General features: G+C 45.0%; 13 non-coding genes across 13 annotated transcripts; all 13 read right to left on the bottom strand.

Moving 5' to 3' along the window:
- Nucleotides 1-627: 627 nt before the first annotated feature.
- LOC141237256 (U2 spliceosomal RNA) lies at nt 628-818 on the bottom strand. The gene has a single exon (XR_012302812.1). It is a non-coding gene; the product is annotated as a U2 spliceosomal RNA (small nuclear RNA).
- Nucleotides 819-1939: 1121 nt separating this feature from the next.
- On the bottom strand, nt 1940-2130 carry LOC141237236 (U2 spliceosomal RNA). The gene has a single exon (XR_012302793.1). It is a non-coding gene; the product is annotated as a U2 spliceosomal RNA (small nuclear RNA).
- A 1120-nt stretch (nt 2131-3250) lies between these two features.
- Nucleotides 3251-3441, bottom strand: LOC141236913 (U2 spliceosomal RNA). The gene has a single exon (XR_012302482.1). It is a non-coding gene; the product is annotated as a U2 spliceosomal RNA (small nuclear RNA).
- A 1119-nt stretch (nt 3442-4560) lies between these two features.
- On the bottom strand, nt 4561-4751 carry LOC141236911 (U2 spliceosomal RNA). Its single transcript, XR_012302481.1, has one exon. It is a non-coding gene; the product is annotated as a U2 spliceosomal RNA (small nuclear RNA).
- A 1122-nt stretch (nt 4752-5873) lies between these two features.
- LOC141236910 (U2 spliceosomal RNA) lies at nt 5874-6064 on the bottom strand. The gene has a single exon (XR_012302480.1). It is a non-coding gene; the product is annotated as a U2 spliceosomal RNA (small nuclear RNA).
- Nucleotides 6065-7185: 1121 nt separating this feature from the next.
- Nucleotides 7186-7376, bottom strand: LOC141236909 (U2 spliceosomal RNA). Its single transcript, XR_012302479.1, has one exon. It is a non-coding gene; the product is annotated as a U2 spliceosomal RNA (small nuclear RNA).
- Nucleotides 7377-8498: 1122 nt separating this feature from the next.
- LOC141236908 (U2 spliceosomal RNA) lies at nt 8499-8689 on the bottom strand. The gene has a single exon (XR_012302478.1). It is a non-coding gene; the product is annotated as a U2 spliceosomal RNA (small nuclear RNA).
- Nucleotides 8690-9810: 1121 nt separating this feature from the next.
- Nucleotides 9811-10001, bottom strand: LOC141236907 (U2 spliceosomal RNA). The gene has a single exon (XR_012302477.1). It is a non-coding gene; the product is annotated as a U2 spliceosomal RNA (small nuclear RNA).
- Nucleotides 10002-11120: 1119 nt separating this feature from the next.
- Nucleotides 11121-11311, bottom strand: LOC141236905 (U2 spliceosomal RNA). Its single transcript, XR_012302475.1, has one exon. It is a non-coding gene; the product is annotated as a U2 spliceosomal RNA (small nuclear RNA).
- A 1121-nt stretch (nt 11312-12432) lies between these two features.
- LOC141237297 (U2 spliceosomal RNA) lies at nt 12433-12623 on the bottom strand. Its single transcript, XR_012302853.1, has one exon. It is a non-coding gene; the product is annotated as a U2 spliceosomal RNA (small nuclear RNA).
- Nucleotides 12624-13743: 1120 nt separating this feature from the next.
- LOC141236904 (U2 spliceosomal RNA) lies at nt 13744-13934 on the bottom strand. Its single transcript, XR_012302474.1, has one exon. It is a non-coding gene; the product is annotated as a U2 spliceosomal RNA (small nuclear RNA).
- Nucleotides 13935-15056: 1122 nt separating this feature from the next.
- Nucleotides 15057-15247, bottom strand: LOC141236964 (U2 spliceosomal RNA). The gene has a single exon (XR_012302531.1). It is a non-coding gene; the product is annotated as a U2 spliceosomal RNA (small nuclear RNA).
- A 1119-nt stretch (nt 15248-16366) lies between these two features.
- LOC141236953 (U2 spliceosomal RNA) lies at nt 16367-16557 on the bottom strand. The gene has a single exon (XR_012302520.1). It is a non-coding gene; the product is annotated as a U2 spliceosomal RNA (small nuclear RNA).
- Between the last annotated feature and the right edge of the window lie 348 nt (nt 16558-16905).

The raw sequence follows: 16905 nt of genomic DNA, 5'->3' as shown, positions 1-16905 counted from the left end.
ACAGAGACCGCCATAAGCAACAGTTTAAAAGAATGCCACAGACTAATCAACCAAACTTTTTGGGTTGGTTTCTCTTTTATAGTCTGCAGGCATTAAATGAAAGAAGTCAGTGTTCCAGCAGAGGGAGACAACGTTTCAGAAAAGGCATTGTAGCAAACCAAAAAAGAAATTTTAAGCGCAGCAGAGTAACGAGCTCACATACCTGTTAGTTCAGGTGAGTTTAAAAGGCTGCTGTTGATAACAAGGGCATTTGCTAAATAGATGGTGTGTGTGCAACAATATACTGAAAGGTCAATTATATTGTGCAGCTTATCTCACCACCTGTAGTTATTTAGGTGAAAGCTCCAAAATGCTTGCCTAATATGTCTGTTTATCCAAAAGGAAGTATAGAGGGAGAGCTAGATAGATAGCATTGCATTACATTACTTAACATGGCAATGCAATGCACAGTTGCTGAAGTTGAACCAAAATGAGCTTGTCATCTGGCTTCTGCAACTTTTAACATGAAAAATCCAATGAGGAGAAGAAAAGCAAAGCCAAAGAGTCCATCCCAAAATCCGACAAACAAGCAAAATGAACAAAAAGCATTGAATTCAATTCTTTCTGATTTTAGAAACTGCATTAAAGAAGGGGTGCACCGGTCCTGGAGATACTGCAATACCAGGTCAATGCGTGGAGTGGACAGAGCAAGCTCTTTTTCCTTCTCCCTGTTCTAAAAATCCATTTAATATATGGTCCCCAGATAGGGGACGTATCAGATATTAAACTGATAAGAACAGATACTACACTTGATCTTAGCCAAAAGGCCGAGAAGCGATAACCAGAATTGGTTTCCGACTACGGTGCCACCCAAGGATTCTGAAAAGTCCATTTGTGGAGATGGCCACCTGGACTCCCGTTAAGAAGACATGCTGTCAACCTCTAGATCCCTCACATGCCTGCACTTTTCGGCTTGCTGCTGCTGCAATCCACGCGTTTTAGATCTGCATAACTCCACCTCTTTTAGCACAGTACCCTCAACCCCCGGCTGTTCCCACCCGCCTCAACACCGTTGGAAGGGAGGAGAACCAATTAAGGCGGGGGGGGGGGTGGAACGAGCAGCTGTCTACCCTTAGCAGGAGGGTTGCTGATTAATTACCTCTCCTGCTGCTGCTGCTGCTGGCTGTCCAGCAGCAGACTGAAGGTGGCTGCTGCTGTGCGCAGGTATATAAAGGCTCAGAGCCTATTATGACACGCGCAGCCAGCGTTCCATTGCCACATTCCGTCTACTGCAGGCGGGATACCTGGATGGCTGAATGTCACTGAGAAGCTCACAGAGACCGCCATAAGCAACAGTTTAAAAGAATGCCACAGACTAATCAACCAAACTTTTTGGGTTGGTTTCTCTTTTATAGTCTGCAGGCATTAAATGAAAGAAGTCAGTGTTCCAGCAGAGGGAGACAACGTTTCAGAAAAGGCATTGTAGCAAACCAAAAAATAAATTTTAAGCGCAGCAGAGTAACCAGCTCACATACCTGTTAGCTCAGGTGAGTTTAAAAGGCTGCTGTTGATAACAAGGGCATTTGCTAAATAGATGGTGTGTGTGCAACAATATACTGAAAGGTCAATTATATAGTGCAGCTTATCTCACCACCTGTAGTTATTTAGGTGAAAGCTCCAAAATGCTTGCCTAATATGTCTGTTTATCCAAAAGGAAGTATAGAGGGAGAGCTAGATAGATAGCATTGCATTACATTACATTACATGGCAATGCAATGCACAGTTGCTGAAGTTGAACCAAAATGAGCTTGTCATCTGGCTTCTGCAACTTTTAACATGAAAAATCCAATGAGGAGAAGAAAAGCAAAGCCAAAGAGTTCATCCCAAAATCCGACAAACAAGCAAAATGAACAAAAAGCATTGAATTCAATTCTTTCTGATTTTAGAAACTGCATTAAAGAAGGGGTGCACCGGTCCTGGAGATACTGCAATACCAGGTCAATGCGTGGAGTGGACAGAGCAAGCTCTTTTACCATCTCCCTGTTCTAAAAATCCATTTAATATATGGTCCCCAGATAGGGGACGTATCAGATATTAAACTGATAAGAACAGATACTACACTTGATCTTAGCCAAAAGGCCGAGAAGCGATAACCAGAATTCGTTTCCGACTACGGTGCCACCCAAGGATTCTGAAAAGTCCATTTGTGGAGATGGCCACCTGGACTCCCGTTAAGAAGACATGCTGTCAACCTCTAGATCCCTCACATGCCTGCACTTTTCGGCTTGCTGCTGCTGCAATCCACGCGTTTTAGATCTGCATAACTCCACATCTTTTAGCACAGTACCCTCAACCCCCGGCTGTTCCCACCCGCCTCAACACCGTTGGAAGGGAGGAGAACCAATTAAGGCGGGGGGGGGGTGGAACGAGCAGCTGTCTACCCTTAGCAGGAGGGTTGCTGATTAATTACCTCTCCTGCTGCTGCTGCTGCTGGCTGTCCAGCAGCAGACTGAAGGTGGCTGCTGCTGTGCGCAGGTATATAAAGGCTCAGAGCCTATTATGACACGCGCAGCCAGCGTTCCATTGCCACATTCCGTCTACTGCAGGCGGGATACCTGGATGGCTGAATGTCACTGAGAAGCTCACAGAGACCGCCATAAGCAACAGTTTAAAAGAATGCCACAGACTAATCAACCAAACTTTTTGGGTTGGTTTCTCTTTTATAGTCTGCAGGCATTAAATGAAAGAAGTCAGTGTTCCAGCAGAGGGAGACAACGTTTCAGAAAAGGCATTGTAGCAAACCAAAAAAGAAATTTTAAGCGCAGCAGAGTAACCAGCTCACATACCTGTTAGCTCAGGTGAGTTTAAAAGGCTGCTGTTGATAACAAGGGCATTTGCTAAATAGATGGTGTGTGTGCAACAATATACTGAAAGGTCAATTATATTGTGCAGCTTATCTCACCACCTGTAGTTATTTAGGTGAAAGCTCCAAAATGCTTGCCTAATATGTCTGTTTATCCAAAAGGAAGTATAGAGGGAGAGCTAGATAGATAGCATTGCATTACATTACATTACATGGCAATGCAATACACAGTTGCTGAAGTTGAACCAAAATGAGCTTGTCATCTGGCTTCTGCAACTTTTAACATGAAAAATCCAATGAGGAGAAGAAAAGCAAAGCCAAAGAGTCCATCCCAAAATCCGACAAACAAGCAAAATGAACAAAAAGCATTGAATTCAATTCTTTCTGATTTTAGAAACTGCATTAAAGAAGGGGTGCACCGGTCCTGGAGATACTGCAATACCAGGTCAATGCGTGGAGTGGACAGAGCAAGCTCTTTTTCCATCTCCCTGTTCTAAAAATCCATTTAATATATGGTCCCCAGATAGGGGACGTATCAGATATTAAACTGATAAGAACAGATACTACACTTGATCTTAGCCAAAAGGCCGAGAAGCGATAACCAGAATTGGTTTCCGACTATGGTGCCACCCAAGGATTCTGAAAAGTCCATTTGTGGAGATGGCCACCTGGACTCCCGTTAAGAAGACATGCTGTCAACCTCTAGATCCCTCACATGCCTGCACTTTTCGGCTTGCTGCTGCTGCAATCCACGCGTTTTAGATCTGCATAACTCCACCTCTTTTAGCACAGTACCCTCAACCCCCGGCTGTTCCCACCCGCCTCAACACCGTTGGAAGGGAGGAGAACCAATTAAGGCGGGGGGGGGTGGAACGAGCAGCTGTCTACCCTTAGCAGGAGGGTTGCTGATTAATTACCTCTCCTGCTGCTGCTGCTGCTGGCTGTCCAGCAGCAGACTGAAGGTGGCTGCTGCTGTGCGCAGGTATATAAAGGCTCAGAGCCTATTATGACACGCGCAGCCAGCGTTCCATTGCCACATTCCGTCTACTGCAGGCGGGATACCTGGATGGCTGAATGTCACTGAGAAGCTCACAGAGACCGCCATAAGCAACAGTTTAAAAGAATGCCACAAACTAATCAACCAAACTTTTTGGGTTGGTTTCTCTTTTATAGTCTGCAGGCATTAAATGAAAGAAGTCAGTGTTCCAGCAGAGGGAGACAACGTTTCAGAAAAGGCATTGTAGCAAACCAAAAAAGAAATTTTAAGCGCAGCAGAGTAACCAGCTCACATACCTGTTAGCTCAGGTGAGTTTAAAAGGCTGCTGTTGATAACAAGGGCATTTGCTAAATAGATGGTGTGTGTGCAACAATATACTGAAAGGTCAATTATATTGTGCAGCTTATCTCACCACCTGTAGTTATTTAGGTGAAAGCTCCAAAATGCTTGCCTAATATGTCTGTTTATCCAAAAGGAAGTATAGAGGGAGAGCTAGATAGATAGCATTGCATTACATTACATTACATGGCAATGCAATGCACAGTTGCTGAAGTTGAACCAAAATGAGCTTGTCATCTGGCTTCTGCAACTTTTAACATGAAAAATCCAATGAGGAGAAGAAAAGCAAAGCCAAAGAGTCCATCCCAAAATCCGACAAACAAGCAAAATGAACAAAAAGCATTGAATTCAATTCTTTCTGATTTTAGAAACTGCATTAAAGAAGGGGTGCACCGGTCCTGGAGATACTGCAATACCAGGTCAATGCGTGGAGTGGACAGAGCAAGCTCTTTTTCCATCTCCCTGTTCTAAAAATCCATTTAATATATGGTCCCCAGATAGGGGACGTATCAGATATTAAACTGATAAGAACAGATACTACACTTGATCTTAGCCAAAAGGCCGAGAAGCGATAACCAGAATTGGTTTCCGACTACGGTGCCACCCAAGGATTCTGAAAAGTCCATTTGTGGAGATGGCCACCTGGACTCCCGTTAAGAAGACATGCTGTCAACCTCTAGATCCCTCACATGCCTGCACTTTTCGGCTTGCTGCTGCTGCAATCCACGCGTTTTAGATCTGCATAACTCCACCTCTTTTAGCACAGTACCCTCAACCCCCGGCTGTTCCCACCCGCCTCAACATCGTTGGAAGGGAGGAGAACCAATTAAGGCGGGGGGGGGGGGTGGAACGAGCAGCTGTCTACCCTTAGCAGGAGGGTTGTTGATTAATTACCTCTCCTGCTGCTGCTGCTGCTGGCTGTCCAGCAGCAGACTGAAGGTGGCTGCTGCTGTGCGCAGGTATATAAAGGCTCAGAGCCTATTATGACACGCGCAGCCAGCGTTCCATTGCCACATTCCGTCTACTGCAGGCGGGATACCTGGATGGCTGAATGTCACTGAGAAGCTCACAGAGACCGCCATAAGCAACAGTTTAAAAGAATGCCACAGACTAATCAACCAAACTTTTTGGGTTGGTTTCTCTTTTATAGTCTGCAGGCATTAAATGAAAGAAGTCAGTGTTCCAGCAGAGGGAGACAACGTTTCAGAAAAGGCATTGTAGCAAACCAAAAAAGAAATTTTAAGCGCAGCAGAGTAACCAGCTCACATACCTGTTAGCTCAGGTGAGTTTAAAAGGCTGCTGTTGATAACAAGGGCATTTGCTAAATAGATGGTGTGTGTGCAACAATATACTGAAAGGTCAATTATATTGTGCAGCTTATCTCACCACCTGTAGTTATTTAGGTGAAAGCTCCAAAATGCTTGCCTAATATGTCTGTTTATCCAAAAGGAAGTATAGAGGGAGAGCTAGATAGATAGCATTGCATTACATTACATTACATGGCAATGCAATGCACAGTTGCTGAAGTTGAACCAAAATGAGCTTGTCATCTGGCTTCTGCAACTTTTAACATGAAAAATCCAATGAGGAGAAGAAAAGCAAAGCCAAAGAGTCCATCCCAAAATCCGACAAACAAGCAAAATGAACAAAAAGCATTGAATTCAATTCTTTCTGATTTTAGAAACTGCATTAAAGAAGGGGTGCACCGGTCCTGGAGATACTGCAATACCAGGTCAATGCGTGGAGTGGACAGAGCAAGCTCTTTTTCCATCTCCCTGTTCTAAAAATCCATTTAATATATGGTCCCCAGATAGGGGACGTATCAGATATTAAACTGATAAGAACAGATACTACACTTGATCTTAGCCAAAAGGCCGAGAAGCGATAACCAGAATTGGTTTCCGACTACGATGCCACCCAAGGATTCTGAAAAGTCCATTTGTGGAGATGGCCACCTGGACTCCCGTTAAGAAGACATGCTGTCAACCTCTAGATCCCTCACATGCCTGCACTTTTCGGCTTGCTGCTGCTGCAATCCACGCGTTTTAGATCTGCATAACTCCACCTCTTTTAGCACAGTACCCTCAACCCCCGGCTGTTCCCACCCGCCTCAACACCGTTGGAAGGGAGGAGAACCAATTAAGGCGGGGGGGGGGGTGGAACGAGCAGCTGTCTACCCTTAGCAGGAGGGTTGCTGATTAATTACCTCTCCTGCTGCTGCTGCTGCTGGCTGTCCAGCAGCAGACTGAAGGTGGCTGCTGCTGTGCGCAGGTATATAAAGGCTCAGAGCCTATTATGACACGCGCAGCCAGCGTTCCATTGCCACATTCCGTCTACTGCAGGCGGGATACCTGGATGGCTGAATGTCACTGAGAAGCTCACAGAGACCGCCATAAGCAACAGTTTAAAAGAATGCCACAAACTAATCAACCAAACTTTTTGGGTTGGTTTCTCTTTTATAGTCTGCAGGCATTAAATGAAAGAAGTCAGTGTTCCAGCAGAGGGAGACAACGTTTCAGAAAAGGCATTGTAGCAAACCAAAAAAGAAATTTTAAGCGCAGCAGAGTAACCAGCTCACATACCTGTTAGCTCAGGTGAGTTTAAAAGGCTGCTGTTGATAACAAGGGCATTTGCTAAATAGATGGTGTGTGTGCAACAATATACTGAAAGGTCAATTATATTGTGCAGCTTATCTCACCACCTGTAGTTATTTAGGTGAAAGCTCCAAAATGCTTGCCTAATATGTCTGTTTATCCAAAAGGAAGTATAGAGGGAGAGCTAGATAGATAGCATTGCATTACATTACATTACATGGCAATGCAATGCACAGTTGCTGAAGTTGAACCAAAATGAGCTTGTCATCTGGCTTCTGCAACTTTTAACATGAAAAATCCAATGAGGAGAAGAAAAGCAAAGCCAAAGAGTCCATCCCAAAATCCGACAAACAAGCAAAATGAACAAAAAGCATTGAATTCAATTCTTTCTGATTTTAGAAACTGCATTAAAGAAGGGGTGCACCGGTCCTGGAGATACTGCAATACCAGGTCAATGCGTGGAGTGGACAGAGCAAGCTCTTTTTCCATCTCCCTGTTCTAAAAATCCATTTAATATATGGTCCCCAGATAGGGGACGTATCAGATATTAAACTGATAAGAACAGATACTACACTTGATCTTAGCCAAAAGGCCGAGAAGCGATAACCAGAATTGGTTTCCGACTACGGTGCCACCCAAGGATTCTGAAAAGTCCATTTGTGGAGATGGCCACCTGGACTCCCGTTAAGAAGACATGCTGTCAACCTCTAGATCCCTCACATGCCTGCACTTTTCGGCTTGCTGCTGCTGCAATCCACGCGTTTTAGATCTGCATAACTCCACCTCTTTTAGCACAGTACCCTCAACCCCCGGCTGTTCCCACCCGACTCAACATCGTTGGAAGGGAGGAGAACCAATTAAGGCGGGGGGGGGGGGTGGAACGAGCAGCTGTCTACCCTTAGCAGGAGGGTTGTTGATTAATTACCTCTCCTGCTGCTGCTGCTGCTGGCTGTCCAGCAGCAGACTGAAGGTGGCTGCTGCTGTGCGCAGGTATATAAAGGCTCAGAGCCTATTATGACACGCGCAGCCAGCGTTCCATTGCCACATTCCGTCTACTGCAGGCGGGATACCTGGATGGCTGAATGTCACTGAGAAGCTCACAGAGACCGCCATAAGCAACAGTTTAAAAGAATGCCACAAACTAATCAACCAAACTTTTTGGGTTGGTTTCTCTTTTATAGTCTGCAGGCATTAAATGAAAGAAGTCAGTGTTCCAGCAGAGGGAGACAACGTTTCAGAAAAGGCATTGTAGCAAACCAAAAAAGAAATTTTAAGCGCAGCAGAGTAACCAGCTCACATACCTGTTAGCTCAGGTGAGTTTAAAAGGCTGCTGTTGATAACAAGGGCATTTGCTAAATAGATGGTGTGTGTGCAACAATATACTGAAAGGTCAATTATATTGTGCAGCTTATCTCACCACCTGTAGTTATTTAGGTGAAAGCTCCAAAATGCTTGCCTAATATGTCTGTTTATCCAAAAGGAAGTATAGAGGGAGAGCTAGATAGATAGCATTGCATTACATTACATTACATGGCAATGCAATGCACAGTTGCTGAAGTTGAACCAAAATGAGCTTGTCATCTGGCTTCTGCAACTTTTAACATGAAAAATCCAATGAGGAGAAGAAAAGCAAAGCCAAAGAGTCCATCCCAAAATCCGACAAACAAGCAAAATGAACAAAAAGCATTGAATTCAATTCTTTCTGATTTTAGAAACTGCATTAAAGAAGGGGTGCACCGGTCCTGGAGATACTGCAATACCAGGTCAATGCGTGGAGTGGACAGAGCAAGCTCTTTTTCCATCTCCCTGTTCTAAAAATCCATTTAATATATGGTCCCCAGATAGGGGACGTATCAGATATTAAACTGATAAGAACAGATACTACACTTGATCTTAGCCAAAAGGCCGAGAAGCGATAACCAGAATTGGTTTCCGACTACGGTGCCACCCAAGGATTCTGAAAAGTCCATTTGTGGAGATGGCCACCTGGACTCCCGTTAAGAAGACATGCTGTCAACCTCTAGATCCCTCACATGCCTGCACTTTTCGGCTTGCTGCTGCTGCAATCCACGCGTTTTAGATCTGCATAACTCCACCTCTTTTAGCACAGTACCCTCAACCCCCGGCTGTTCCCACCCGCCTCAACACCGTTGGAAGGGAGGAGAACCAATTAAGGCGGGGGGGGGGGTGGAACGAGCAGCTGTCTACCCTTAGCAGGAGGGTTGCTGATTAATTACCTCTCCTGCTGCTGCTGCTGCTGGCTGTCCAGCAGCAGACTGAAGGTGGCTGCTGCTGTGCGCAGGTATATAAAGGCTCAGAGCCTATTATGACACGCGCAGCCAGCGTTCCATTGCCACATTCCGTCTACTGCAGGCGGGATACCTGGATGGCTGAATGTCACTGAGAAGCTCACAGAGACCGCCATAAGCAACAGTTTAAAAGAATGCCACAGACTAATCAACCAAACTTTTTGGGTTGGTTTCTCTTTTATAGTCTGCAGGCATTAAATGAAAGAAGTCAGTGTTCCAGCAGAGGGAGACAACGTTTCAGAAAAGGCATTGTAGCAAACCAAAAAAGAAATTTTAAGCGCAGCAGAGTAACCAGCTCACATACCTGTTAGCTCAGGTGAGTTTAAAAGGCTGCTGTTGATAACAAGGGCATTTGCTAAATAGATGGTGTGTGTGCAACAATATACTGAAAGGTCAATTATATTGTGCAGCTTATCTCACCACCTGTAGTTATTTAGGTGAAAGCTCCAAAATGCTTGCCTAATATGTCTGTTTATCCAAAAGGAAGTATAGAGGGAGAGCTAGATAGATAGCATTGCATTACATTACATTACATGGCAATGCAATGCACAGTTGCTGAAGTTGAACCAAAATGAGCTTGTCATCTGGCTTCTGCAACTTTTAACATGAAAAATCCAATGAGGAGAAGAAAAGCAAAGCCAAAGAGTCCATCCCAAAATCCGACAAACAAGCAAAATGAACAAAAAGCATTGAATTCAATTCTTTCTGATTTTAGAAACTGCATTAAAGAAGGGGTGCACCGGTCCTGGAGATACTGCAATACCAGGTCAATGCGTGGAGTGGACAGAGCAAGCTCTTTTTCCATCTCCCTGTTCTAAAAATCCATTTAATATATGGTCCCCAGATAGGGGACGTATCAGATATTAAACTGATAAGAACAGATACTACACTTGATCTTAGCCAAAAGGCCGAGAAGCGATAACCAGAATTGGTTTCCGACTACGGTGCCACCCAAGGATTCTGAAAAGTCCATTTGTGGAGATGGCCACCTGGACTCCCGTTAAGAAGACATGCTGTCAACCTCTAGATCCCTCACATGCCTGCACTTTTCGGCTTGCTGCTGCTGCAATCCACGCGTTTTAGATCTGCATAACTCCACCTCTTTTAGCACAGTACCCTCAACCCCCGGCTGTTCCCACCCGCCTCAACACCGTTGGAAGGGAGGAGAACCAATTAAGGCGGGGGGGGGGGGTGGAACGAGCAGCTGTCTACCCTTAGCAGGAGGGTTGCTGATTAATTACCTCTCCTGCTGCTGCTGCTGGCTGTCCAGCAGCAGACTGAAGGTGGCTGCTGCTGTGCGCAGGTATATAAAGGCTCAGAGCCTATTATGACACGCGCAGCCAGCGTTCCATTGCCACATTCCGTCTACTGCAGGCGGGATACCTGGATGGCTGAATGTCACTGAGAAGCTCACAGAGACCGCCATAAGCAACAGTTTAAAAGAATGCCACAGACTAATCAACCAAACTTTTTGGGTTGGTTTCTCTTTTATAGTCTGCAGGCATTAAATGAAAGAAGTCAGTGTTCCAGCAGAGGGAGACAACGTTTCAGAAAAGGCATTGTAGCAAACCAAAAAAGAAATTTTAAGCGCAGCAGAGTAACCAGCTCACATACCTGTTAGCTCAGGTGAGTTTAAAAGGCTGCTGTTGATAACAAGGGCATTTGCTAAATAGATGGTGTGTGTGCAACAATATACTGAAAGGTCAATTATATTGTGCAGCTTATCTCACCACCTGTAGTTATTTAGGTGAAAGCTCCAAAATGCTTGCCTAATATGTCTGTTTATCCAAAAGGAAGTATAGAGGGAGAGCTAGATAGATAGCATTGCATTACATTACATTACATGGCAATGCAATGCACAGTTGCTGAAGTTGAACCAAAATGAGCTTGTCATCTGGCTTCTGCAACTTTTAACATGAAAAATCCAATGAGGAGAAGAAAAGCAAAGCCAAAGAGTCCATCCCAAAATCCGACAAACAAGCAAAATGAACAAAAAGCATTGAATTCAATTCTTTCTGATTTTAGAAACTGCATTAAAGAAGGGGTGCACCGGTCCTGGAGATACTGCAATACCAGGTCAATGCGTGGAGTGGACAGAGCAAGCTCTTTTTCCATCTCCCTGTTCTAAAAATCCATTTAATATATGGTCCCCAGATAGGGGACGTATCAGATATTAAACTGATAAGAACAGATACTACACTTGATCTTAGCCAAAAGGCCGAGAAGCGATAACCAGAATTGGTTTCCGACTACGGTGCCACCCAAGGATTCTGAAAAGTCCATTTGTGGAGATGGCCACCTGGACTCCCGTTAAGAAGACATGCTGTCAACCTCTAGATCCCTCACATGCCTGCACTTTTCGGCTTGCTGCTGCTGCAATCCACGCGTTTTAGATCTGCATAACTCCACCTCTTTTAGCACAGTACCCTCAACCCCCAGCTGTTCCCACCCGCCTCAACACCGTTGGAAGGGAGGAGAACCAATTAAGGCGGGGGGGGGGGTGGAACGAGCAGCTGTCTACCCTTAGCAGGAGGGTTGCTGATTAATTACCTCTCCCGCTGCTGCTGCTGCTGGCTGTCCAGCAGCAGACTGAAGGTGGCTGCTGCTGTGCGCAGGTATATAAAGGCTCAGAGCCTATTATGACACGCGCAGCCAGCGTTCCATTGCCACATTCCGTCTACTGCAGGCGGGATACCTGGATGGCTGAATGTCACTGAGAAGCTCACAGAGACCGCCATAAGCAACAGTTTAAAAGAATGCCACAGACTAATCAACCAAACTGTTTGGGTTGGTTTCTCTTTTATAGTCTGCAGGCATTAAATGAAAGAAGTCAGTGTTCCAGCAGAGGGAGACAACGTTTCAGAAAAGGCATTGTAGCAAACCAAAAAAGAAATTTTAAGCGCAGCAGAGTAACCAGCTCACATACCTGTTAGCTCAGGTGAGTTTAAAAGGCTGCTGTTGATAACAAGGGCATTTGCTAAATAGATGGTGTGTGTGCAACAATATACTGAAAGGTCAATTATATTGTGCAGCTTATCTCACCACCTGTAGTTATTTAGGTGAAAGCTCCAAAATGCTTGCCTAATATGTCTGTTTATCCAAAAGGAAGTATAGAGGGAGAGCTAGATAGATAGCATTGCATTACATTACATTACATGGCAATGCAATGCACAGTTGCTGAAGTTGAACCAAAATGAGCTTGTCATCTGGCTTCTGCAACTTTTAACATGAAAAATCCAATGAGGAGAAGAAAAGCAAAGCCAAAGAGTCCATCCCAAAATCCGACAAACAAGCAAAATGAACAAAAAGCATTGAATTCAATTCTTTCTGATTTTAGAAACTGCATTAAAGAAGGGGTGCACCGGTCTTGGAGATACTGCAATACCAGGTCAATGCGTGGAGTGGACAGAGCAAGCTCTTTTTCCATCTCCCTGTTCTAAAAATCCATTTAATATATGGTCCCCAGATAGGGGACGTATCAGATATTAAACTGATAAGAACAGATACTACACTTGATCTTAGCCAAAAGGCCGAGAAGCGATAACCAGAATTGGTTTCCGACTACGGTGCCACCCAAGGATTCTGAAAAGTCCATTTGTGGAGATGGCCACCTGGACTCCCGTTAAGAAGACATGCTGTCAACCTCTAGATCCCTCACATGCCTGCACTTTTCGGCTTGCTGCTGCTGCAATCCACGCGTTTTAGATCTGCATAACTCCACCTCTTTTAGCACAGTACCCTCAACCCCCGGCTGTTCCCACCCGCCTCAACACCGTTGGAAGGGAGGAGAACCAATTAAGGCGGGGGGGGGGTGGAACGAGCAGCTGTCTACCCTTAGCAGGAGGGTTGCTGATTAATTACCTCTCCTGCTGCTGCTGCTGCTGGCTGTCCAGCAGCAGACTGAAGGTGGCTGCTGCTGTGCGCAGGTATATAAAGGCTCAGAGCCTATTATGACACGCGCAGCCAGCGTTCCATTGCCACATTCCGTCTACTGCAGGCGGGATACCTGGATGGCTGAATGTCACTGAGAAGCTCACAGAGACCGCCATAAGCAGCAGTTTAAAAGAATGCCACAGACTAATCAACCAAACTTTTTGGGTTGGTTTCTCTTTTATAGTCTGCAGGCATTAAATGAAAGAAGTCAGTGTTCCAGCAGAGGGAGACAACGTTTCAGAAAAGGCATTGTAGCAAACCAAAAAAGAAATTTTAAGCGCAGCAGAGTAACCAGCTCACATACCTGTTAGCTCAGGTGAGTTTAAAAGGCTGCTGTTGATAACAAGGGCATTTGCTAAATAGATGGTGTGTGTGCAACAATATACTGAAAGGTCAATTATATTGTGCAGCTTATCTCACCACCTGTAGTTATTTAGGTGAAAGCTCCAAAATGCTTGCCTAATATGTCTGTTTATCCAAAAGGAAGTATAGAGGGAGAGCTAGATAGATAGCATTGCATTACATTACATTACATGGCAATGCAATGCACAGTTGCTGAAGTTGAACCAAAATGAGCTTGTCATCTGGCTTCTGCAACTTTTAACATGAAAAATCCAATGAGGAGAAGAAAAGCAAAGCCAAAGAGTCCATCCCAAAATCCGACAAACAAGCAAAATGAACAAAAAGCATTGAATTCAATTCTTTCTGATTTTAGAAACTGCATTAAAGAAGGGGTGCACCGGTCCTGGAGATACTGCAATACCAGGTCAATGCGTGGAGTGGACAGAGCAAGCTCTTTTTCCATCTCCCTGTTCTAAAAATCCATTTAATATATGGTCCCCAGATAGGGGACGTATCAGATATTAAACTGATAAGAACAGATACTACACTTGATCTTAGCCAAAAGGCCGAGAAGCGATAACCAGAATTGGTTTCCGACTATGGTGCCACCCAAGGATTCTGAAAAGTCCATTTGTGGAGATGGCCACCTGGACTCCCGTTAAGAAGACATGCTGTCAACCTCTAGATCCCTCACATGCCTGCACTTTTCGGCTTGCTGCTGCTGCAATCCACGGGTTTTAGATCTGCATAACTCCACCTCTTTTAGCACAGTACCCTCAACCCCCGGCTGTTCCCACCCGCCTCAACACCGTTGGAAGGGAGGAGAACCAATTAAGGCGGGGGGGGGGGGTGGAACGAGCAGCTGTCTACCCTTAGCAGGAGGGTTGCTGATTAATTACCTCTCCTGCTGCTGCTGCTGCTGGCTGTCCAGCAGCAGACTGAAGGTGGCTGCTGCTGTGCGCAGGTATATAAAGGCTCAGAGCCTATTATGACCCGCGCAGCCAGCGTTCCATTGCCACATTCCGTCTACTGCAGGCGGGATACCTGGATGGCTGAATGTCACTGAGAAGCTCACAGAGACCGCCATAAGCAACAGTTTAAAAGAATGCCACAGACTAATCAACCAAACTTTTTGGGTTGGTTTCTCTTTTATAGTCTGCAGGCATTAAATGAAAGAAGTCAGTGTTCCAGCAGAGGGAGACAACGTTTCAGAAAAGGCATTGTAGCAAACCAAAAAAGAAATTTTAAGCGCAGCAGAGTAACCAGCTCACATACCTGTTAGCTCAGGTGAGTTTAAAAGGCTGCTGTTGATAACAAGGGCATTTGCTAAATAGATGGTGTGTGTGCAACAATATACTGAAAGGTCAATTATATTGTGCAGCTTATCTCACCACCTGTAGTTATTTAGGTGAAAGCTCCAAAATGCTTGCCTAATATGTCTGTTTATCCAAAAGGAAGTATAGAGGGAGAGCTAGATAGATAGCATTGCATTACATTACATTACATGGCAATGCAATGCACAGTTGCTGAAGTTGAACCAAAATGAGCTTGTCATCTGGCTTCTGCAACTTTTAACATGAAAAATCCAATGAGGAGAAGAAAAGCAAAGCCAAAGAGTCCATCCCAAAATCCGACAAACAAGCAAAATGAACAAAAAGCATTGAATTCAATTCTTTCTGATTTTAGAAACTGCATTAAAGAAGGGGTGCACCGGACCTGGAGATACTGCAATACCAGGTCAATGCGTGGAGTGGACAGAGCAAGCTCTTTTTCCATCTCCCTGTTCTAAAAATCCATTTAATATATGGTCCCCAGATAGGGGACGTATCAGATATTAAACTGATAAGAACAGATACTACACTTGATCTTAGCCAAAAGGCCGAGAAGCGATAACCAGAATTGGTTTCCGACTACGGTGCCACCCAAGGATTCTGAAAAGTCCATTTGTGGAGATGGCCACCTGGACTCCCGTTAAGAAGACATGCTGTCAACCTCTAGATCCCTCACATGCCTGCACTTTTCGGCTTGCTGCTGCTGCAATCCACGCGTTTTAGATCTGCATAACTCCACCTCTTTTAGCACAGTACCCTCAACCCCCGGCTGTTCCCACCCGCCTCAACACCGTTGGAAGGGAGGAGAACCAATTAAGGCGGGGGGGGGTGGAACGAGCAGCTGTCTACCCTTAGCAGGAGGGTTGCTGATTAATTACCTCTCCTGCTGCTGCTGCTGCTGGCTGTCCAGCAGCAGACTGAAGGTGGCTGCTGCTGTGCGCAGGTATATAAAGGCTCAGAGCCTATTATGACACGCGCAGCCAGCGTTCCATTGCCACATTCCGTCTACTGCAGGCGGGATACCTGGATGGCTGAATGTCACTGAGAAGCTCACAGAGACCGCCATAAGCAACAGTTTAAAAGAATGCCACAAACTAATCAACCAAACTTTTTGGGTTGGTTTCTCTTTTATAGTCTGCAGGCAATAAATGAAAGAAGTCAGTGTTCCAGCAGAGGGAGACAACGTTTCAGAAAAGGCATTGTAGCAAACCAAAAAAGAAATTTTAAGCGCAGCAGAGTAACCAGCTCACATACCTGTTAGCTCAGGTGAGTTTAAAAGGCTGCTGTTGATAACAAGGGCATTTGCTAAATAGATGGTGTGTGTGCAACAATATACTGAAAGGTCAATTATATTGTGCAGCTTATCTCACCACCTGTAGTTATTTAGGTGAAAGCTCCAAAATGCTTGCCTAATATGTCTGTTTATCCAAAAGGAAGTATAGAGGGAGAGCTAGATAGATAGCATTGCATTACATTACATTACATGGCAATGCAATGCACAGTTGCTGAAGTTGAACCAAAATGAGCTTGTCATCTGGCTTCTGCAACTTTTAACATGAAAAATCCAATGAGGAGAAGAAAAGCAAAGCCAAAGAGTCCATCCCAAAATCCGACAAACAAGCAAAATGAACAAAAAGCATTGAATTCAATTCTTTCTGATTTTAGAAACTGCATTAAAGAAGGGGTGCACCGGACCTGGAGATACTGCAATACCAGGTCAATGCGTGGAGTGGACAGAGCAAGCTCTTTTTCCATCTCCCTGTTCTAAAAATCCATTTAATATATGGTCCCCAGATAGGGGACGTATCAGATATTAAACTGATAAGAACAGATACTACACTTGATCTTAGCCAAAAGGCCGAGAAGCGATAACCAGAATTGGTTTCCGACTACGGTGCCACCCAAGGATTCTGAAAAGTCCATTTGTGGAGATGGCCACCTGGACTCCCGTTAAGAAGACATGCTGTCAACCTCTAGATCCCTCACATGCCTGCACTTTTCGGCTTGCTGCTGCTGCAATCCACGCGTTTTAGATCTGCATAACTCCACCTCTTTTAGCACAGTACCCTCAACCCCCGGCTGTTCCCACCCGCCTCAACATCGTTGGAAGGGAGGAGAACCAATTAAGGCGGGGGGGGGGGTGGAACGAGCAGCTGTCTACCCTTAGCAGGAGGGTTGTTGATTAATTACCTCTCCTGCTGCTGCTGCTGCTGGCTGT

The sequence above is a fragment of the Phyllobates terribilis genome, unplaced genomic scaffold (assembly GCF_046119375.1).
Source record: "Phyllobates terribilis strain yellow unplaced genomic scaffold, ASM4611937v1 Scaffold_729__1_contigs__length_748246, whole genome shotgun sequence".
NCBI classification, from domain to species: domain Eukaryota; kingdom Metazoa; phylum Chordata; class Amphibia; order Anura; family Dendrobatidae; genus Phyllobates; species Phyllobates terribilis.
Note: the sequence above shows the minus strand (reverse complement) of the source record. Positions and strands in the feature narration are given on the sequence as shown.